The following is a 23,779-nucleotide window of genomic DNA, read 5'->3' as shown; positions in this document are numbered from 1 at the left end:
GAACAACTGTTATAGGTGCCACTGTTTTTCTACTAATTTTTAATGAATACTTGGTTTCCTGGATACTATAGCAAAAGGGCAAGATTCAGGTTCCATATCCACAAGAAGATCTAAAAAGCAACATGTCTCAGGGTCTTGATGAAAGTCAAGGAAAAATTCATCTGAGAAAAAAGAAAAACGCTTGTTACTCTGAGTTTAATTCTGACTTACCAAAAACTAGTCACTGATCGGTAGTAAGGAAGTGACATATTTCATTTATAAAGAAACCCTGGTCATGGTCGGCTTATATGGGAATTTGGAAAGTATAGTTCACAGACATAGAGAAAAGACTGATTCCTTGCTCAAGGAATATAGATCTGGTAAGAGAAATTCATGCTACAATCGCAGATGATTCGAGGAAGGAAGAGGAAAGATACTAAATTCAGGTAGCTACTTAGATCTCTTATTTTAGATTTGAAAAGGTGTAGAAATTCGTATGAAAGGAGTTAGAAGGAGAATGTGATCCATAGTGAGAATGGCGAATGAAGTTATTAAACACTAGGCACGTAGGCATTCAGACAAGAAGAAAGACAAGTAAGAGCACTGTTAAAACCATATTGCAAAGCCGGGCATGGTGGTGCACGCCTGGGATCCCAGTTACTCAGAAGGCGTAAGTAGGAGAGTCACAGTTTGATGCTTGCCTGGGCAAAAATTCAAGACTCTTTCTGAAAAAAGTCAAGCTAAAAGGTCAAAAGGACTGTGGATATAATCTTGCCTAAACCAAGAAATCCTACAAAATCAAAACTAGCCCAGTTAATGGGAATACAAATGCTATACTGTGGTACCAGTGGTACCCTGTGGTCAGAATGGCATAATTTATCTACCATTTCTTGGCCTCACTAGACATCTGAGCATCTTTCTTCACTTACTTTCGCTGATTGTTGCCAGATCAGCCAACCAGGCCTAACCTAACCTCAAAGCTCTTCCCAAATGCCCTCCAAAACCCATCATCCTGTTACCTCTACTCTCCATCAAGTGCTGCTTCTCTAGTTTACCTTTTTTCCATGTCCATTCCTTTCCTACACACCACATGCTTTTCAAAGGCAAATATTCCCTAACAGCGCCCTGTGAATAACCTTTCAAAGCTGCCAGAGGAACTTGGGCAATTAATCCAACCTCCCAGAGGGTCAGATCCTCAAACTTCACCCCTGCCTCTCTCTCTCCAGGATCACCCCATACCAATTCCTTCCTCAGCTTCCATTACCACTAATTGGTTCGATTCAAACCTGCAGATTAACTGGAGAGATTTCAGCCCTCTTATACACCATCTCTCTGCACCTGCCCTTTCCTTCATTCCTCCACTCCATTGCTAAGGTCTTCCAACAGGCTGGCTTATAGCTCAGCATAAAGGGTCACGAGCAATAAGAATGTCATGAAAGTAGCCATCCTAAGGAGTTCAATGAGCAGAAAGTCTAAAGAATGGCCAAATGCTGGGTAGGCTGGAAAATGAAGGCAGCCAGATCCATCCAGTACCTGAGGGAGTGGAGGGAAAAGGAGCTGAGAAAAGCCAGAGAGGGTAAAGGGCCTTGAAATTTGGTCAAGAAAAGGAGGTTATCCCTCATTTAGTTAGCAGGAAAAAAAAAAGCAGAGTGTTTGCCTGGCATGTACAAAGCCCTCGGTTGGATTCCTCGGTACCACATACATAGAAAAAGCTGGAAGTGGTGCTGTGGATCAAATGGTAGAGTGCTAGCCTTGAGCAAAAGAAGCTCAGGGACAGTGTCCAGGTTGAGTTCAAGCTCCAGGACTGGAACAAAAATGTGCTGAGTTTGAGGCTTGAATTCAGGGTCTGGGCTATGTCCCTGAGCTTTTTTGTGCTCAGGGCTAGTGCTCTACCCTTTGATCCATAGTGTCACTTCTGGCTTTTTGGTGGTTAATTAGAGACAAGTCTGCCTGTGTTGGCTTTGAACCCTGATCCTCAGATCTCACCCTCTTGGTCATCCTTAGATTTCATCCTCCTACAGGGATGAGCTGCTGGTGCTGTGAATTTCTTGTAAACTAAGAAGTAGCTACTATTTTAGAAAGAAATGCCTATTGGAATGTAGAAGAATGGCATTGGGGGTGATGATACATCTTAAGGAAAGACAATAAGAGCTAGAGGAGGCGGCACCAGACAGTACTAGTTGAAAGTGATAGATTCCAAAGAGGTGTGGAGCTAAGATCTTCCAAGCTCAATGACCAAATGCAGAAAGGAGATAAATAGAGCTCAGGGATCCGAGCTCAGATTCTCACTACATAGGCATAGAGTGAGGTCACTGGAAGAGGTGGAATCACACAGATGAGGAGCGGTGAATGTCAGAGAAGATAATGAATTAGATTGGAAGGTGCTTGTGCTTGGTTGTATGCCGAGGAGCTGGAATGCACAATGAAGTTCAGATCCAGGCCTGCCTATAGTATACAGCATCCTGCCCAAGAAATTCCCCATCTCAAATCCTCTTCACCTTTCCTGCTGCCAGTATGTTTCCATATCTCTTGTTTTCCAGGTTCTACTGAAGCAATGTGATTGTTGTGGCCCCAGTTGTAAAACAAAGGGAGAAAGGACATGAGGTCAGGGAATGGGAGAAGGAAGATCAGCTTTGTCAGAGCTGAAAATTACACTAAAAATATGTTTTTCCTCCCCAAGCTTGGGTCAGTCAGACATTTTGTTGTTGCTTTTCATCTCTGAAAATTTCTCCCACCTCCAGTGCTGCTGTGATGAGAAGCCTGAATGCTTGAGGCAACTTCTGCCTCTTCATTGCGCTTTGAAATCCACACTGGGCACATTTTTCACATAGTTATGGAGTTCTTTGCTTTTGAATTCTTTGCAGGTGCACATCTGGTCTTCCTAACTTGAATTCTTCCCTTTAAAAGACCCCAATTTCTGCCAGGCATTTCAATTTTCTGTTGTCTCAGTGCCTGCCAGAGTCTTCAGTGAATATTAAGTTTTTTTTAAAATACCAATTGGATTAAAATTGAACCTGAAATCTTTCAAACTAGAAAGTAGAATGGACCAAAAAAATCACCCTGAAAGGGCCTGATGTGACAGATAACTCGTTGGCTATGGAAGTGAGAGAGTATCGTATCTAACATAGGAATATTTAACAAGGAGGTGTTCTCTACCATTTAGTAATAATGATTTTGCACCATAAATCCTCATGGAAAGAGAGCCCTGGGATTTAAATCACCAATTCGGAGCGAGGCAATGGCTAAATAGCAGAACACCTGCTTAGCATGCTCAAGGCCCTCTGTTTGATCCCCAACAGCATTGCAAAAATTAATTCAAGCCAGGCATTGGTGGATCACTCCTGTAATCCTAAATGCTATGAGATCTAAAGACCTTGATTTCAAGTCAGCGCAGGTAGAAAAGTCTGTGACCCTTATCTCCAATTCACTGTCAAAAATTTGGAAGTGGAGACGTGGCTCAAGTGGTAGACAGAGCCCTAGCCTTGAGGGAAAAATGTAAAGGACAGTGCCTAAGTCCCAGGTTCAAGCCCCAGTACTGATATGTACAAAAATTATCCATTAATTAAATTTCAACAGATTAAAATGTTGATTTCCTCAGGACTGCGTTTGGTTTATAAAACAAACAACAGAATTAATTATTTGTAGCCGATTAAGCTCAGTACTACAAACAAGCATCCAAATGGCAAACTCAGGGTCTTGTTATATTTCTATTGGCACAGCCATCATGATGTTTGGGTGACTTAAATGAAGGGTTCATGACCCTACTCCATGGGCAGAAGAGGTGGGACAACCCAAGTACAATAGTGTCCAGACCACGCTTGTCATGTTGGAGGGCGGCTATGGAGACATTAGGAAATAGAATGGGAAGTGGGATTTGTCTGGGAAGCTGATGGGGCCAGCGGGCCTCTGACCACCTGCTGCCCGGCCTCTAGGTCCTGGTGCTCTCCCATCCACACCATTTAATACCAGCTCTCCACTGGGCTCACTGTAGAGTCTCTACAGTACATTAGAATCTGGAAACCTACAACTAACTTGTAGCTTTCAACAGGAACACGAGAGGAATACTCTCACCAGTGGAAGAGTACCTCTGAGGGCTGGTGAAGACGTGCCTGCCCTACATTTCTGCTGAGAAACTGCTTCTCCCATTCTGATGAGAACATACCTTTCTCCTTCTGAGGGTCTCAGGAAGCTGGAGTAAACAGCAGGAGAGCTCCTTCAGGGCACTGGTGGCACCACCGCCCATTGGCTCTGGGTCACATTCCTTTCCAGACACCATAGGCCTCAGGTTACAAAGGCCTTATTGCACAATTCTTCAGAGCGGGTATGGGGGCTGGGCTGCCATGAAATGTTCTGCGTGTCAGGGATACAGATGGGGCCAGATGCCAGGGTATCCAGGTGGTACAGACAGACAGAACTTAATGTCTCAGATCTCTGGAGAGGTAGATAGCTTTTATTTAAAAAAAAAAATCTCTCCCAAATTTCCCAAGTAAGGTTTGTCAGACTTCATCTTCTTGGGCAATTTGAGGGGAATTTTTCACTTGGCATACCTGTATTTCAGTTTACTAGAGACAGTTGAGACTTTAAAACCACAATCAAGAAGCTGAAACTAAAGCTCCTTTTATTCCTCCATTTTTACAAGTAGCTTTCTTCTGCTATTTAATGCTGAACCATGTACAAAATTATTCAATATATTATACAAGTTTTGAGTTAATATGGAAGCTGAGAGATATTACAATACCCCTGTTTAAATCCTGTCATGATGGAATGTTTTTGTTGTTGTTGTTGGTAATCATTTCATAATTTTATTTTTTTAGTAAAAAACAACTTTTTTCTAAAGATTCTTTAAGGAAGTCTTTTCACACAGTTAAAAAATCAATCTACATACCTCGGAAAATATTCATCAAACTTTTAAAGGATAATGAGAGAGTTGCTGAGTATAAAAATTAGGGGCATATTTATATTATTGATTTTACTTTTTTCAAAATTTAGATCTGTGGACAGACATTACCATATTTGTAATGAATTTAATTGGAAGAACTGTTAAGAAACCATGTCTAGGAGGTGGCTCGGTTCAAATATGCACATTAACTGGAGATGAAGGATATATTTAGTTTCACCTGAAACAAACTGGGGGTGAGGAAGCTCATAAGTTACCCAGATAATCCCAAATAAAATATGAATTCATGTGCTAAGTCAGAGAAGACTCATCTAGGAGATAAGTCAGGTAAGCAAGGTACCAATGCATGTAATCATTCCATATCTACCAGATAAACCATTTTACTCTTATATAGAATCATGGTGTATACATACATATCCATAAATTGTGCTCTACCTAAACTGGAAAAGGCAAAGATACAGGGAGATTGTCTATTTCATAAATTGAATCAAATACTTTCTTTTTTAAAAAGGAGGCTACTTCGGCTGGATGCTACATTGTAATCCTAGCTACTCAGGAGGCTGAGATCTGGGGTGAGGGGGGAAGATTCAAAGTCAGTCCAGGCAAAAAAAAAGTCCTCCAGATTATATTTCTAAAATACCCAACAAAATTCAAGGTTGAAGATGTGGCTCAAATGGTAGAGCCTAGCCTAACAAGCAAGGCCTTGATTTCAAGACTATGCAGGCTTTGAGGTGCAGTAGCTTTCCAGTACCCCTGGATTTATTATCACTGTTAGACCCTTGGATGCATCTTATACATACCTCTTTTTGACTTTGACCAGCTCACAGAGGTTGGGAAGGCTCTATGATGTTTTAGGTTAAACTGAAACTTAGTTTTATTGATTATAAAATGAAGTCCAAAGATTAGACCAATGACATTTTAATTGTCAAGGTCTGAAGAAGTTGGAGCATAATCTAATTGTGAAAGTCAGAGTCACTTCTCAGGATGTGGGCTGAAGATGTGCTATAAAGTTAACGTGCAAGCACGTTTTGGTTTTATCGAGTTCTTCCATGTTTTACGTGGCTTTGGGTTATTGCTACTTTTATAGAGAATGACAACGTTGGCCTGACTGTTACAATGCATTTATTCATGATGCGTTGGAAGCCAAAAGAGCATTAAAATCCTGGCCTGTGAACATTGGGCATCCTACTTCCCTTGCCAATCGCACTTTGAGTCCCTTGTGGATGACTGAGCCACAGGACAATAAGGGAATGTGGCAATAAACTCTTGTTCCCCAAGGCACCACTCAGCAAGCCTGCCCAAGTCATCCTGTGTTCTCCCTCTGGGGTCAGCTGTGTGAAGACCCAAGGGAGTGCAAATGGAGATGAGTCAGGGCCTGGCACCAACTCCATGCTCCACCCTGCTGGTAAACAGAATAGCAGTGTGCTGTCACTTGGTGCCTCTGAGAGGCCCCACAACTCCAGGAAGAATCAAATACTTTAGAAGCCAAAACCCCAAGGCAAGGCAAAGAAAACAAAACTGTCTGAATCCGGAGTGATGATTTCACTGGCTGGTGTTCTTTAAGGAGGAGGAGCTGTAGAAGGCCCTGACTGAACTGGTGGACTTAACTCCTCAATCACGAGGCCTCTTTCTTGCACTGTTCCTAGGGATGGCCTTTTGCCTTGGAAGTACTAGAATTTCAAAACTAAACACTAGTCTCTTTTGCTTATCCATAAACATGCTTTTCTCCCCCATTTTATGACTTTTGCATTTTTGATACCACCTTTTATTAAAATTCTTCTTTCACTTGTATTTTTTGAAATGTTTACTCTTTCCTGTTATTTTGGGAAGAAGCTATTAAAAGAACATCTAGATATTAAAACATCACCAGACAACAAAATGAATTTACATTGACTGCTTGAAATAACTATGCGGATTTTTTTTTTTTGCCAGTCTTGGGCTTAAGCTCAGGGCCTGAGCACTGTCCTTGGACTTTCTCAAGGCTAGAGCTCTACCACTTGGGCCTCACCACCACTTCTGGCTTTTTTCTATGTATGTGGTACTGAGGATTCGAACCCGGGTCTTCATGCATGCTAGACAAGCACTCTACCACTAGGCCAAACTCCCAGCCCCTATGCGGGGATTTTTGTTGTGATGAGTTGTTTGTTGGTTGGTTTGTTTGTGTTTTCCCTGCTGCAAGGGATAAGCCAGTAGAAGGCTAAGAGCTTTGGAAATGCCTTCTGGCTTCATGATAATTCTTGCTGTCTGTCAGAAGGATGTGCCCTGGCTTGGGGCTGGAACGCAGTTAGGCCTTCCCTCTGCCTCTTGGGAATGTTACATCACCCTCAGATGTCTGGGGTCAGTTCTGTGCCCATATTGTGTTGTGCTTCCTAAGAACTAGAGACTCGCTCGATTGAGGGCCTCTCCTTATCCATTGGACACCAGCAAGTGCTGTTCTGAGCTTAGCAAACATCACATACCTGAACTGCAGGCATGGCTGGCTGATCCCTTCTAGCGCCTTCAGGCAGTGTTTCACCTCTTCTCTGTTAACTGAATTTCTGTTACTTTTCCTTCTCAGGTCCAGTTCATGCTGGACATTGTGATGTCATAGGGTGGAATCGTCCCTCCTCCCCCACAGTCCCTACAGGGAGGTTGGGAAAGACAACCGTCCATTTCCATTTATTATACCAGCACCTTCTCAAGGGTCTCAAGGAAGGCTTTGCCGATAGGTCCCTAAGGAACCCACAGAATTATGAGATCTTACTGTGGAACGTGATCTTGAAGACCATCTAGATGCTTATCCAACTCCCTTGGCTTACACTTGAGGATGCTGAGGCCGTGGGTAGTGAAATGGCTGAGGCTTTTATTGTTATCTCCTGGCCTTTGTTACACCATGGTCACATTCTGATCACCTCTTTGGATTTGGTCAATGTCAGGGGTTTCTGGTAGACTACTCAGTAGACACCTTTTACCTGAATCCACATGTGACAAGAGACCATTCAATTCAGATAATGTTTTACAGAAAGACAATCTCAGCAATGAAGAGGATGATTGGTTTTCTGACAACCTAAAAGTGCCAGGAATAGCTAGCTGGCTCTGGACCTAGCCTAGACCCAGCAGTAGGACTTTTGAGTAACCAATGTTTTCACTAGACTTGATGATAAGCAACAAAGTTCAAATTAAAGAAAGGAATTACTTGCTGAAATGACATCAGATTCTCATGCTTGTTGAGGTGACAGGAAAGGGCAATCAGTAAAAGAAAAAAGAAAAGAAAAAATTCTCTCTGCAATTTGGTTCTTTACTCTTTTATATCTTTTACTTTTTCTAGATACTCTCCTCATATGATCCTAAAAAAATTGCTTTGCATGAGATGACTTGAGCCTGTGAACTCAGAGATTTATGCTTTAAGAATCTCTCGGAAGCATAATCACATTTTTAAAAATACCAACAATAACATTTTTATACCATGCTTCAGCATTTACAAGCTATTTTCACATCTATCATTTCATTTTATCTTCCCATCTCATGAGGTAAACAGCGTATTATTTTTAGTACAATTTTATGGATTGAGAAAATTATAGCTTAGAGAGGTTGTGACTTGTACAAGATCACAAAGCTCATTAAGTAGAAAGGTTAACATTAACTACAAGCCAGATCTTCCAGCCAAGCATTTCTCCCTGCTCTAGGACTTCCTCAGGGTGGGAAGAATTGTCATGTGGTCCCACTTGAAGAGGCAGCTGCATTAGGTAAACCTTTAATGAAGAAGAAACCATTCCCATGGGTCATAAATATTGTTTTACTAATCTCCTAAATGTCTTCATAAAAACTTAAAGAAATGGGTAGTGAAGACTAATTTCAAACATGAAAACTGATATAATGATTGCCCTCCTACTCCATTCTAAATCTGTGTGTTCTCCTAAAGAAACTGTTATGGATATGAGCAATGTTTAGAAACAAAGGAAGACTCCACTAGAGAGGATCTGTGAAGTATTTTTATCATAGAAGACAAATTAAAAAGTAAACATTAAAAAGCAAGAGAGGGCCGGGAGTTTGGCCTGGTGGTAGAGTGCTTGCCTAATATGCACGAAGACCCAGGTTCAATTCCTCGGTATCACATACATTTAAAAAAAAGCTGGAAGTGGTGCTATGGCTCAAGTGGTAGAGCTCTAGCCTTGAGAAAGCCCAAGGAAAGCGCTCAGGTCTTGAGTTCAAGCCTCACGACTGTCAAAACTTTTTTTTAAAAAAGCAAGAGAATGGACTATGTGGAACTCATGAAACAGTACTGTAGATTGGAGTTCCTTAAATTTTAATCATTCCTGTGCGATCTCTGGAATTTTGCCATCAACACTAAATGTACTTAAGGCCTTCATTTAACTCATACATTAAGGAGATAAGAATAATTAAAATACATTTTTATCATAATACAAGTCATGTCAAGTTAATATTAACAAAAATATAATGAAAATAAAGCAACATTATTAATATATTCATTTTGTCCGGTCTCGCAGAAAAAATACATAGTTGATTTAATCAAATCACAATGCCTTTATGTTCCTATTTTTAAAAACTTTGCTATGCTGAATTTAAAAATCATTTTGGGTACTGGGATGAAGCTCAATGGCAAAACATTTACCTAGCAAGTGTAACATCCTGGGTTTGATCCCTAGCACAAAAAAGAGAGAGAGAGATAAAAGAAACAAAATAAGATCCCTTTTTGCTGCTATCTGTAACAGGTTTAATGTGATCAAATGGAATGTGTGTCTAATTCTGAATTACAGTTATGTTTCTATGTAGACAATATTAATAATCGGTCAAACTTACTTTAAAGATTGCCATGTAAGAATAGGGTTTCCATGGCAAGATGTGAAAGAATGAAGGCCCCTGGGGGATGTGGGGGGGAGGGTAATGGGTACCAAGACATGTGAAAGGGTATCAATGTATGTGAATTAATGCACCTTCTATCTGGCAAATATCATGTAACCCTTTTACTAATTACAATAAAAAAAAAGAAAAAAAAAGAATGAAGGCCCCTTTACTAAAGTGATTCTCCTCCAGCTATTGTCTGGGTAGGGGGAGAAAACTAGGTCCTCACTTGTCCTTTGTCTTAGCTGAGAACACACTTTAGCATTCTATGGAGTTTGGGTTACATCACTTCTTTTTAAACTGGGTTGCTATAATAAAACTCAGTGGCAGTGGGACAGGAAGATCTCTGTTACTAGGCTTTCTTTAAGCTAAATGAAAATGAGAGATGGGAGAGTTCAAAAGGTTTTGCTTAGTTATGGAGAAAAATTTGGTGGGAAAATATTAATTTTGTGAACATTTAAATTCTTGTGGTCTACAGACAGTTTGTACTCAAATCACATGGTTTATACCAGAATTATGTAGTTTATTGATTGACACACATTCATTACAACAAGCTCAGTGATTTTCTACATATTTTCTAGAAAATATACAAGTGTAAATGAATTCATGGTTGTGAAGCCCAAGGATATAGGAGGCTGATAATGTATATAGAGACAACTGGATATACTCTTATCTCAAGAAATACCCCAACAATTAAACAGTGAATAGTAACCAAGTGCCAGAATTTTAGCAAGTGTAATAATACCAGAAGTGATTAAAAGCAAAGATGAATCCCTATCTTTGCGAACTTTGAAGTCAGGCGCCCCCAACCCCTTGCCTTTATCACATAAATACCCCCAATGTCAAAGAACACAGCACCTCTCCCTTCAAGAGTACCACACTCTGCTGGAGTGTGCCTCTAGGCCCTTCTAATTGTCTGTTGATCTGCTTTTTGCCTGTTTGCCTGCTTGCCTGTTTACTTAATAAAGTTATGCCAAGTTTTCTTACTATTGTGACTTGCCCAGAAATTCTTATTTTGAGAAGAGTTCCTACTTTTAGAGGGAAACTTCACAAACTCTCCCTGAATCCAGTGACAAAAGGACTAGGGGTATGGCTTAAGTGAGGCCCTGAGGTTAATTCCCATTAGCACCCAAACAAAAACCCACAAAAAGACTGTTGGCCCCATCCATCAGGTTTCTAGTTTGGAGAACAAAAGTTTCCCAAATAGGATGTTTTAACAAGCTCCTAGAGCTAATGATTGAGACCATAATTTGAAAATTACTGTCTTTGTCCCAAGCAAATAGGTGGATCTTACATGTATTTCCAGAAGTCCTGGTAAATATGGAAGTCTTTACCTTGTGAGGACTAAGAATTTGTCCAATGAAGAATTTTATCTTTTGTTTTTCACTTTTTTAATTAGGATTTTTTAATCCTCAATATTTTAAAAATCTTCTATCTATATCCATCCATTCAGGATTCCAAGGTTAAACAGAAATTACCTTTCCTTTATTTTCCTAACTTTTAAAATTCGAAAATCTTACTGAATGAACATGATTGTTGCCTGACTTTTTCCAGTGCTTACATTAATTCAATTTCAATGACCCATTGAACACCAGTATCTACACAGCAACGGTTACCAGGGCTCAGCAGAATAGCTAAGAGATAGGAACAAACTATGTTCTAGAGATTTTAATTAAGGCTCAGATATTCCAACACTGGTATCTCTTTTAAAGGATGTTGTAAGGATTTTGCATTATCTTGAAAAGTACATCTAAATCAAGGCTGTTATCCAAACTAAATACTAATGCTTAATAGAAATAGAAATATACCTGCAGAATCAGAAAGAGACAGGCTAATATTTGTTCCCCTGGAATCCAACTCATGTGCTCACAAAACATACTATTTCCTCAAAATAAAGATGGCACTACACATCCCAACAGAATTCACTTTTAAATAATACTGATGACATTAGTAAAAGAAAATGTCATCCAAGCTGCTAGAAAACATTTCCAGGCCAACAAAAGTAGCTTGAGTTAAATGCCTTCAAATTATTGGCCCTGAAAGGTTAAAATAATAAGTGATCATAGATCCAAGAACTACAATAATTGAGTCATTCCCAGAAACCTCATATGCTCTATCATCAGTAAAATAAAGAGACCTAAATGTCTCTGTTTCCACTCTATTTTCCTCTGTAGGCCTGGTGCTTACCCTTGCTGTGTGGTTGTGTTCTGAAGAACAAAACATTACATGTAAACTAAAGAACTCAGCATTTTAGAAATTGGAAAAATGTTCGTATTTGGGTTTGTAGTACATTCGTGTAATTCCATTTGGACAAGACTGCTGGATCTTTTGGAAATATTGTGGACCAAACACAGACACACTGAGAACTTACATTTCCCCAAATGGGACAGATTTCTGCTAAGTGATCTTCTAGATTCCTTTTTCTACTTCTTTTCTCTGAGGCATCTGAGGTAGAAATCTCCTCCTCCTGTTTCTTTATTTCTACAGAATCATCACTGTGCAGATCAGTTCCACTACAAACCCTCGCTGCTCCAGCCTGAATGTTCCCAAATTCATGTGTTGGTACTGAATCTCCACTGTGATGGAATTAGGAGGCAAGGCTTTGGGGGAACAATCAAGTCACTCGGGAATGGGACATAAAAGGACAGGAGAAAAACTAGTCAATAGCTTTTGTCTCTTCTGCTTTCCACCAGGTGAGGACACGGTGCTTGGCCCATTTGCAGGACATGGCAACCGAGAACTGTCCTGGAGGCAAGAAAGCAGCCCTCATCAGATGCCAAACCTGCCAAACCTGGACTTCTCAGCCTCTAGAACGGCAAGAAATGAATGTCATTTTGATAAACAAGTAAACCAGGCTTGGAAAATTTCTTACAGCAGCACAAACTGATCAAGACAATCCCCATTCTGGAAGAAAGACAGCCTCTTCAACAAGTGGTGCTGGCAGAGCTGGTTAAGCACCTGTGTCTCCTTGGCACAGGTTGAAATTTTCTTAGTAAGGAAACAGAAACACAACAAATCAAAGAAAGTCTGGGTAAATGGGACTGAATTAAACTGCAGAGCCTCTGTATGGCAATGGACTTAGCTAGCAAACTAACTAGAAAGCCTACAGAATGAGAGAAGATCTTCACTAACCATACAACAGACAAAGGCCTCATATCTAAAATATATCAACAGCTCAAAAAATTGAATCACTCCAAAACTAATCTCCAGAGAAACAACCATCCCATTAAAAAATGGGCCAAAGACTTAAAGAGAGTCTTCTTTGAAGAAGAAATAAGAATGTCGTATAGACACATGAAGAAATGCTTGACATCTCTGGCCATAAAATAAATGCAAATCAAAACAACTCTAAGATTTCACCTCGTCAGTTAGAATGGCCATGATCAAGAAATATAATAACAACGGATGCTGGAGGGGAGGGATGTGGCCAGGAGGGATCACTACTACACTGTTGGTGGGAGTGCAAACTCGTTCAACCACTATGGAAAGCAGTGTGGCAGTGCCTCAAAAGACTAAACATAGAGCTCCCCTATGACCCAGAAATTCCACTACTTGGCATTTACCCAATTGTCCAGAAACAAGGACATACTAAAGCCACTAGCACAATGATGTTCATTGCAGCACTATTTATCATAGCAAAAGATATGGAACCAACCCAGATGTCCTTCACTTGATGAGTGGATCAACAAGATGTGGTATTTATACACAATGGAATTCAATGCTGCTGTCAGAAAGAATGACATGGCCCCATTTGTAAGGAAATGGAAAGACTTAGAAAAAATCCTATTAAATGAAGTAAGCCAGACTCAAAGGAACATAGGCTCATTGGCTTCCTTCATTTGTCATAATCAATAGAAACCTTGAGATCTCCTAGCAGAGATTTACAATAGAACAAAACCTAGATACATAAGACTATATAGTATGACGCTAAATGAAAGGACCTCCAGGATATAGAAACAAAAGCCATATAATGAATGATTGTTGTCTTTAAGTGTACTATGTTATCTCTCCTCTCTTTTGCTGTCCCTTGGTTATCTCATATTGTTACAGTATTTCACCTTCTTATCTGATATATTGTATATATGTTTATTTGTTTATTTGAAATAGGAGAGGGGAGGGGGGAAAACAAGATGAGGGGCGGCGGTGGCGGGAGGAAAATGGGGACCAAAACATGAGAAAGGGATCCATGTTTGTGAAGCAATGCACCTCCTATCTGGTGAATATAATGTAACCCTTTTATTAATTACAATAAAAAATAATGAAAAAAAAAACATTCCCCATTCTGAAGGATGTCCCCAACACAAGGGCAGCTCTGCCATTGCACAGTGTAATCTTTCTCCAGTCTCCTGACACCTCTCTCTTCCATGTTCCCCTCTCATCTTCGCTGGAGTCTTGTGTCCTCTGCCGAGAACTCAGAGCTGTCAAAGATTCTCTTTCCCAACTACAACCCCAGACCACTCCATGTATGTCTAAGCCCTCCAAGTACATACTCTAAATACTACTCTATTATATTTGTGCCAATGCTGCCTTCTTCCTTCAGCTCAATGGGAAAGACGTTTCCTTCAGACATCACCATGCATCTCTACTGTCACTGCTTTGGGGAACTTGCTTCTTCAGTGTTTCCCCTTGCTAATTTCTCCCACGGTCCCAACTGACTCTCTTTTCTCAACACAAAAACATTCTGATGTATCTTCTATACATAAAAGCACAAACCTTCCTCCATCCCAAGTCCCTTTACCTCTATAGAGATCCGAGATGCTCAATGACATCTACCCGAGTTCCTTCTGGTCAGTACCGTTGAGTCACTGTGGCTATATCACTTGGTGTCTTTCGTGTTTTCTTGAATAGTCAATCATCAGTAAGTACCGTATTTTGTACAGTCCCAAAGCAGCTCTCTTTTCCACATTGACATGCCTTTTAAGTTGGAGTATATGTCAAATTAATGTCCTGATTTACATGGTAGTCTTTTCTTTTCCTCAAAATGGTGTTATTAGCCCTTACATGTTTCTAACCAGTTCACTCATGATGGAATTGTGATGGAAACAATTTTGGGGGGACTTAAGTTCAATAGATCAGGTCACTGTAGAGGTAGATTCCTTAATGTTACTCAAGTGTTAAGCCATGGAGGAATTCAGAGGTGAAACAACTGACAGTAAAAGAGAAGGTGATCAGAAGTCACTTAACAGAAATAAGAGTAATAAGACCAGTGATTTCAAAGCTGTGTACAGATGATACTGTCTCAGCAGGGAGGTGAGGGGCAATGCAGAATGACTGCTGAATGCCTATACTCTGGTGATCCCAATGTTTTACGTGTTCAAAATTTTAATACATTTTCACATTTGTATCTGGAAAACTCATTTATATCTTTGCTATGAAGCAGACAATACTTGCTGAGGTACTCTAATGTTCATAAAAGAGTTAAAAGAGCAAACAAATGATATTTTGAATGTGCTATTGTAAAATAATGTCAAAAGCAGGTACTTGTTATTAACGACAGGCAGTATGTTATGTACTTTTTGCTTGTCATCCTGTCCTTGAAGTAGGTGCTAGAAAGGAAAAAAAAACAGGTAATTAGATTTCATATGAACATCATATTGAGTGTTCCTTCCTTGTAGTTTTATAAAGGAGATGTGTGGCATAATTGTCCCCAGTTAATACCATGAAGAAATGAAAAATAAGTGTCTTTTTACAAAAGAAGTCTCTTACATAAACAAGTAAAACCTGTTCAAGTGGTTTGCAATTTCTCAACATATATCGTCTTTTTAAAACAAACTCCATGGGTTCATGATATAATCCTAGCTACTCAGGAGGCTGAGTTCTGAGGATTGTGGTTCAAAGCCAGCCAGGGCACAAAAGTCCATAAGACTCTTACCTCCAATTAACCATCAGAAAACTGGAAGTGGCGCTGTGGCTCATGGGGTAGGGTGGTACCCTTGAGCTAAAGAGCACAGAGACAGCGCCCAAGCCCACAGTTCAAGCCTCATGACCAACCAAGAAAAAAAAGAAAGAAAACATCAATGGATGTTTTATTATCACAAAATATTGCTTAGCATGAGATTAATGTTATATTTCAAATTTTATTTGAGTAATATATCAATATTAATGTTTTTTATTGTAATTAGTAAAAGGGTTACATGATATTTGCCAGATAGAAGGTACATTAATTCACATACATTGATACCCTTTCACATGTCTTGGTACCCCTTACCCTCCCCTTCACACCCCCCACCCGTCTTGGTTTTCCCCCCTTCCCTATCAAATTTCAAATAACCAAATACAAATAAATTCAATATATCAGATAACAAAGTGAGATACTGTAACAATATGAGATAACCAAGGGACAGCAAAGGAGATGAGAGACAACATAGTACATTAAGGACAACAATCATTCGTTATATGGCTTTTGTTTCAATATCCTGGAGGTCCTTTCAATTAGCTTCATACTATATGGCCTTATGTATCAAGATTTTGCTCTATTGCAGCTCTCTGCTAGTAGAGCCCAAGGTTTCTACTGAGCCTAAGTTCCTTTGAGTCTGGCTTACTTCACTTAATACGATTTTTTCTAAGTCTTTCCATTTCCTAACAAATGGGGTGATGTCATTCTTTCTGAATATTAATGTTAATAGCAGACTCAATTGCATTATAAAGTTTTAACTCTATATTTCTTTTTAATTTTCTTTAAAAAATTTTTATTGTAATTAATAGAAGGGTTACATTATATTTGCCAGATAAAAGGTGCATTACTTAACATTGCTATCCCTTCTCGTGATTTTGTCCCCATTTCCCTCCCCCACCCTCTCCCTATGTATGTCTTTTTTTTAATGAGCTCAAATCTTGGATACATTTGTCTTAATAGGTGCATTTTTACAGTTGAAAAATGGAGCTCTGTAAATGCAAAAGTTAATTTTTGTCTCAGGTGTCTCTTTTAAACCACAATCTTCAAGACATTAATCAGAAAATCACAGTTGAATCTCCTCATTTGCCCTATAGCTCAGTCCCTGGAAATCACCAATGTGTTCTGTTCCTGTGTTTAACATTTTTTTAGATTCCACACAAAAGTGATATCAAACAGTAAAAAAGAGAAAAAGACAGTTGAGAGTATGTCACTAAGATCTGTGTATTCTTCATAAAGATGGTCCAACATAGATAATTTTCCAGTCATTATTAGCAGTATATATTTAATTCCCAAGATCCTTCTTTCTTTCTTTCCTTCCTTCCTTCCATCCTCAATATCTCTCTCTCTCTCTCTCTCTCTCTCTCTCTCTCTCTCTCTCTCTCTCTCTCTCTCTCTCTCTCTCTCTCTTTCTTCCTTCTTTCCTTTCTCTCTTCCTTTTTTTTTTTTTGCCATTCCTGGGGCTTGAACTCAGGGCCTGGGCACTGTCCTTGGGCTCTTTCAAGGCTAGTGTTCTACCAGTTGAGTTACAGTATCACTTCCAGCTTTTCTTGTGTATGTGGTACTACTGAGGCATGGAACTCAGGGCTTCATAACTGTTAGGTAGGCACTCTACCACCAGTAGGCTCTCTTCCTCCCACCCCCCGCCGCAAGGTATTCGCAAGGTATTTCTTTAGCCTAGAACTTGGTTTGGGATTATAATTACTGCCTGGGTTTTTAACATTATTACTAAAAAAATTGAAAGTTTGATAGAAAATGCTCCATAAAATATTTTATTAGATCTAGCCATTTGGGAACATCTCTGGTATGTATCATGGGAATGTTTGGAGTATTATATTAATGTTTCGAGAAGCTCCTTAACTTCTCTCCCTCTTAACTCCCCCAACTCAGATCCCATGGAGAGCCCACTCCCAGTGTGGTAAGAATCTTTGCTAGATGTCTTAACAGTTCTCACTGCAATAATTCTGTGAAACCAGCTCTCCATGACAGAACTCTGGAATCTCCCCCGCAGGCTGCCTGGCCAGCTGCTGCTGCAGCTCTCCTCTATGATGTGGGGCAGGATCAGGGCTATCATATGTGTTTTTCATCCTTAGGCTGAGGAAACAGTGGCTACCTGGAGCCAACCAACTCTCCTTAATCATAAGGAAGAGATTATACCAAAGGCCAAGAGTTCAAGCCCAGTGATTAAAAAAAAACATTCAGAGACTCTGCCCACCTTTATTGATCAAAATGATACATTTCCCAAACCCCAAATCAGAAAGGAGACTCCCTATAGGAGAGAAAGCAGACACAGACGTGAATCTTTGCCCTCACTAAACACATACTAGTAGAAAAGAGATGGGATTACAAAAATAAAATGCCTGTTCCTAAAAGAGAAGAGGTATGTGGTCTGTGGCAATGCCAAACTCCCACCGGGCAACCAGATATTCACATGGGGACACTGGGCAAAAGAGGGGCCCTGAAACAAATCTCCCTACAAGCTTGCCCTTCACCTCAGCTCACCATCTCAAACTCTCCAGAGGTGAAAAAGGCCACTGACAGAAGCGGGCTGTTGAATACACAGTATCCACTCCATATGTCATACAACTTGAGCTCCATATGAACTTGATCCTTTACTTCTATGGCAGCAGGGAGTAGAGAAAGAGTACTGTATAGTAAAGCAGTAAACAAGAAAAATGAAAATGAATAAATGAACCAAATAAATAATTCAGGAAGTTAGAAGTGATTCTGGTTTTTAGGGTTGGTCTAAAACTACAAGAAATGAGAAGAAAAGAATTGCTGTGTCAAGTTGATATTGGCGAAAATTAAAAAAAAAAAAGAACTGCTGTATCAGGAAGAGATGACCTCATCAGACTAATAAAACTCTCTGGTCACATAAGTCAGAGATAGAAGACAGTGTTCTTTATTCCTTCCATTTCATGTATTATACATGAAGAGCTGAGTGCAGTCATTAGTTCATGGCACTATCAAGAAACAAAAACCATAAAAATTATATTTATTTGTAAATAGATCCCTCTTCCTTGGACAAAATTCTCTTTTAAAATGATTTTAATCAAGGTGCTCTTTTTTGTTTGTAAATAATATAAAATCACACCAGACTAAAGCAAAACCAAATAGCAAGCAGGGCATTGATGGCTCATACCTATAATCCTAGCTACTTAGGAGGCTGAGATCTGGGGATTGTGGTTCCAAGCCAGTGCAGCAGACAAATCCAGCAAAATCTTTTCTCCAATTAACTAGGAAAAAGCCAGAAGCAGAGGTGAATCTCAAGTGGCAGAGTATCATTTATGAGTGAAAACAGCTGATAGAAAACATGAAGCCCACAGTTCAAGTCCAGTACTAACACAAGAGAAAATAAAACAAAACTGAATAGATGTGGTAAGAATTCTAAGGTATACATAAAATTCTAGGTTAAGAAAGTAGGCCTAGGAAAAAAAAAGAATGAGGAATGGGTTACCACAATAAAAATTATAGCCAATCTCTAAAGTAACTTCTCGAGATCTAGTCCACAATTCCTGTAGGAGTCTGCCTGGGCTGCTATAACAAAAGACTACAGACCAGGTGGCTTAAACAACCGAAATGTACTTTCTTATAGTTGTAGAGACTAGAATAAGGTTTTGGCAGAATTGATTTCTTCCAAGACCTGTCACCTTGGTTATAGAGGTCCCCTTTTCTCTATGCCTTCACATGGTTTTCCTTCTGTACAAGTTTGTGTCTTAATTTCCTCTTCTTTGGAAGGTGCCATTCACATTGAATTAGGGCACATTCCAACAGACTCATTTTAACTTTATGGATCTTTAAAGATCCTCTGCCCAGATACAGCCTCATTCTGAAGCACTGGGGTTGGCACTTCACCATGTGAGATTATCAATGCAACAGTGTCCATTCCTTTTTAAAAGTATCTTGTATGAGTGTATGTAGTCAAAAGAATTAATAAACTATTTTAGGATTTCTTATAGTAAATAATAGGAAAAAAGACTTTACTTAGCCTTTAGGAAAACTTATTTCGATGGCTCAAGGAACCAAAGAGTCTAACGGTATCATCTTTATACATGTTTGGATTCAAAACTCAAATATTGGCATTCCATCTTGCCAGGGTTCCAGTAGAAAATAGATGGCTCCATCCAACTGAGTTTTTTTTAAACCAAATAACTTTGAAAGATGAGAGCAGGATTTAGGAAAGTTACAAGGCATACTGAAACACCAGAGCGCAAAATAACAGATCATCATCACCATCTTGACATGGGAAGGAACAAAGCGACGGGTATTACTAGAACCTGAAGGCCAAGAGAAGGAGACATGCCCCTCAGTGAGATGCATAGCCAAGTTGAGGAGAACTCCCTAAAGAGGAAAACAACTCATTGTTCTCGCTCCTACTGACACAATTCCCATGCAGAAGCAAATGACCAAGTCAGAGTCTACTGAGTCAGTCAATAGAAGAGAAAAGAGGCCAGGACTCCAAGCAGGTGGAAAATACTCAGCACTGTCATGAAGACCTCTCCTCTGCAATCTGCCCTTTTCCCAATCAGCTCACTATCTGTCCATCTTGCAACCTGATAGAAGAAAGCTTTGCCTGTACAAGGCTTTCCAACAAAGGCTCAGAAGTTAATTAACTTGGCCTGACTTCTGTCACCCAATCCATCTCTATTTCAATCTGTATTTATTTCCACTTCTGAAAACAATCACTGCAGTCCAAGAATGGCCAAGCAGGTCATATCACCCAAATGCCCCTGGAGCTGAGATGTTGGGGCCAACCTCACAGAACACCAGGTGTGGATTGGGAAAGAAGGGCCACCCAAAAGAAAACTGTTCTAGAAGGACAAACTCATCTAGACAGGGTAGGCAAGACCAGCTTATGTATATTATATCATGCACACTGCTCACAGAATTAATCTTAATGACTACACACATCTGGTGCAGTGTATTTTGAGAAGTATTTGTTGCCCTTAGTTGGTGCTTAATAAATGCTTATTGACATTTCTTGAACTATGGGTCAATAATCATCTCATTGGAATTCCATGAGCAGAATCATTTTATAATTGGCTAACAGACTCTTTTTTTTTTAATCCAGAGGATCATTTTTCCCTACTTCCATTCTTTAGGGTCATTCTTATGAATGTTGATTGATGATTCTTAACTTCATATTTGTACAGATTTATATTTATCCCTCAAACACTACTTCTCTCAGAGTCCTGAATTATTTTGTAAACCCTGTTTATTTGCTTTCATTAGACCACAGTCTTGCACATTTCTGGCTGGCTTGTTTGCACACACATCATCAAGTACTTTTGGGGACTCATTTAGCCAAAGATCATCATGAAAGATACAGAAAACTAAAGTCACATTCGTGAATAATACAAATTTAACTGCTAATAAGGCTTCTTGGTTTTTGCCCATTAAAGATAACTATCAGTGTTGCAAGGAGTTGTTTATTAAACTGATAAAAATGAATTTTGTCCTTAAAAAGTCAAACTGCTTTCATCTGATCTCAAAGGTGAGCTTGTAAAATTAATCCTCCTGATATTTGCTTGTCACCCAAGCATAACTTTTCTTCTCTCTGTACTCACTGGGGTTTTGTTAAGCCCCAGCAAGTTTTTGGCAGTAGTTCTATCAATGGCTCTGAATAAGAGGCTCAGCCAGGAGGACTTAAGCAACCTTTTGTATAGAGTAGGATCAGAGGGCTGAATTGGGCATTCAAAGAAAAAAAAACATAAAAATATCCAAAGTATAAGAAACATCATTATTAGGGTTCAAATGCCATTAAATATTTTAGATAAGAAAACATCTCCACATTCTGGAGAATGCAGACACTTCTTTTTTATTTCATACATGCTTACTGAAGACATGCTCTATGGAAAGCTGTACCTATGCAAGGGTGAGAGAAACATGGAGATGAGGAACTCTGCTTTCATAGAGCTTACTGAAATGCACTGGGCCAGGCATCTGCCAGTAAAGTTGTAAATGTTTGTGCTGTTGTAAGGTCACAGTGCACATGCATTGTACACAAAGTATGGCAGCTAGTGAGGCCTACATTAACAAGGTACCCGTCTTTCAACCATCTGAGACAGCAAATGGAATCAGCAATGTAAAGAGCCCCCCAAATCTCCCTGCTTTGGGAAGTCATCATTCTATACTGGGAGCAGACGATTTAGCTCCATTCTCATCTCTAAAATAAGCATCCTCTTTATTTAAATTCTAGACTTTCATTAAGCCTTTCTGATCATTTTAGCTCAGAATGGATTTTCTCCTACTGCCTGCTCATGCAATACTGAGGCCTAACTATGTTCTTCATAGTTGTGTCTGATTTTTTGGATGTCTCCATATGCCTCTGAAGGGCGGAGACCACAATAAATGTTTCTTTATATGCCCCTTGCCCACCGTTCAGGAGCAGACAGGAGCTCTATAACCACTGACTAAATTGGCATGGTCACTTTGCCCAGGTTAATATTAAACTTAGTTTGCATTCTCGGGCCATAAACCACCCAGTTATTAAAGGACCATTTAGACGGAGTAGCCTTGAAAGAACCAGTAATGGACTAGATCTTGTCTGGTGGCTGGAGGAAGTAGACAGGATCTAATAAAAATCTGATAAGTTGTATCAAAACCAACCTAGGGGACATCACAAATGAAAAAAAATATTTGATGTACTACCCCTCATTTAATCAGAGAACTGAAGGCACAGCTTCTCCAGGCCACACTGAATTATTGGTAGAGCTCCGACCAGGAACTACAGTTACTAATCAAATCACGGTTGAGTAGTTAAGCGTAGGAGCTACTCTGGGGCAGGCTCATCTGGTGTTTACCAGGTCTTCATGCAACAGCCACCACTTATCAAATTCTCTTTACTGTCAATTGTTTCTCACATGGAGCTTATTTAAGTTTCACAACAATATCAGGGTAGGATGTTATCAAAGTTCCACCTAAGTATATTACATATACCTATATATATGCATATTGCAAAAATATTTAATATATTTATTGATGTAAAATGCAATAGGTTTATGTGATTATTGGGGTTGGTTGCAAAAGTCTGAAATCTGTAGGTTAGGCCTATAGAAATGACAAGCTATGGTTTAGGACAATGGGCAAAACTCTAGTCCATAGATAGAATTGATTGTTCAGCCAGCCTTAGTCCTGCTTTTAAATTCCATTCAACTAATTGAACTGGATCCACCTAGACTATTCAGAATAATTCCTTTTAGCTAAGGTCAGTCAAATAGACATGAATCACAACACATTTTCACAACTACCAAGAATAGTATCTGGTTGAACCATGGGAGAGAATAGTCCAGCCACGTTGACACACCAGGGTGACCATCTCAGGTACTATTTTTCATAACTAGTTCCAGATCCAGACTGGTAAGCAGCAGACGCAAATCCCAGGCCTGTTCTACTTGCCTCTCGTCTGTGTCTCAATCACACACTATACAATCTCTCAAAGCAAACTCAGTCAAGTTCTATATTGCTCTGAGCTCTGGATTCCTTCCTCATGAAATGCAGATAAATATATTTAAGGTACCATGTTGATAGGAATCAAATGAGAAAAAGTATGTGATTCATACAGAGTTAGAGACTCCAATGTTAGGTTAATTTCCTTCCCCTTTGAGCTACGTCACACACTCACTCACCCAGAAGGGATCTAAGCTCCCACAAGGCAAGCCCTGGCTGATGTGTGAGTTTCTTCTGGAAAACTTACACCAACACTGCAATTTCCGGGAATGGCATATCTATATCCTATTCTCGTAGACCCTTGGGCAACCTTCCCGTCTCAGCCCATATCCTGATCTAGCCTCATCTCTTGTGTGCCAGAAGTATGATTTGCTTTTTCTGCCCAGCAAGAGGACAGATTGGTTCATTTTGGCTCTTGCTCTCTGACTTTGCTTAATTTTAATTTTCATTCATTTTTTGGTGCCAGTCCTGTGGCTTGAAGTCAGAGCTTAGAAGTAGAGCTTTTTTTCACAAGGCTAGCACTCTATCATTTGCACCATAACTCCACTTCCCACCTTTTTACTGGTTTATTGGAGATAAGAATCTTAATGGATTTTCCTTCTAGGCTGGCCTTAAACTATGACTCTCAGATCACATCCTCCTGAGTTACAGCAATGATCCAAACGCAATCAGCTTGCGTTTGCTTTTACTTTACCTGCATTCAGATCTCTTTCCAAAAA

At 39.7% G+C, this 23,779-nt stretch overlaps 1 protein-coding gene across 2 annotated transcripts in view; it reads right to left on the bottom strand.

Annotated features, from left to right (window-relative positions):
- Dnajc5b (DnaJ heat shock protein family (Hsp40) member C5 beta) overlaps positions 1-7,452 on the bottom strand; it is a 78,191-nt gene extending 70,739 nt beyond the window's left edge. For both annotated transcript variants that reach the window (XM_090338647.1, XM_090338648.1), the window contains exon 1: positions 7,336-7,452. The gene's annotated coding sequence lies outside the window, so the exon portion shown is untranslated. The remainder of the gene's footprint in view (positions 1-7,335) is intronic.
- Positions 7,453-23,779: the final 16,327 nt, after the last annotated feature.

The sequence above is a fragment of the Megascapheus bottae genome, chromosome 9, assembly GCF_031878675.1.
Source record: "Megascapheus bottae isolate mThoBot1 chromosome 9, mThoBot2.hap1, whole genome shotgun sequence".
Lineage (NCBI taxonomy): Eukaryota > Metazoa > Chordata > Mammalia > Rodentia > Geomyidae > Megascapheus > Megascapheus bottae.
The sequence above is the reverse complement of the archived record's forward strand: the minus strand, read 5'-3'. Positions and strand labels throughout refer to the sequence as shown.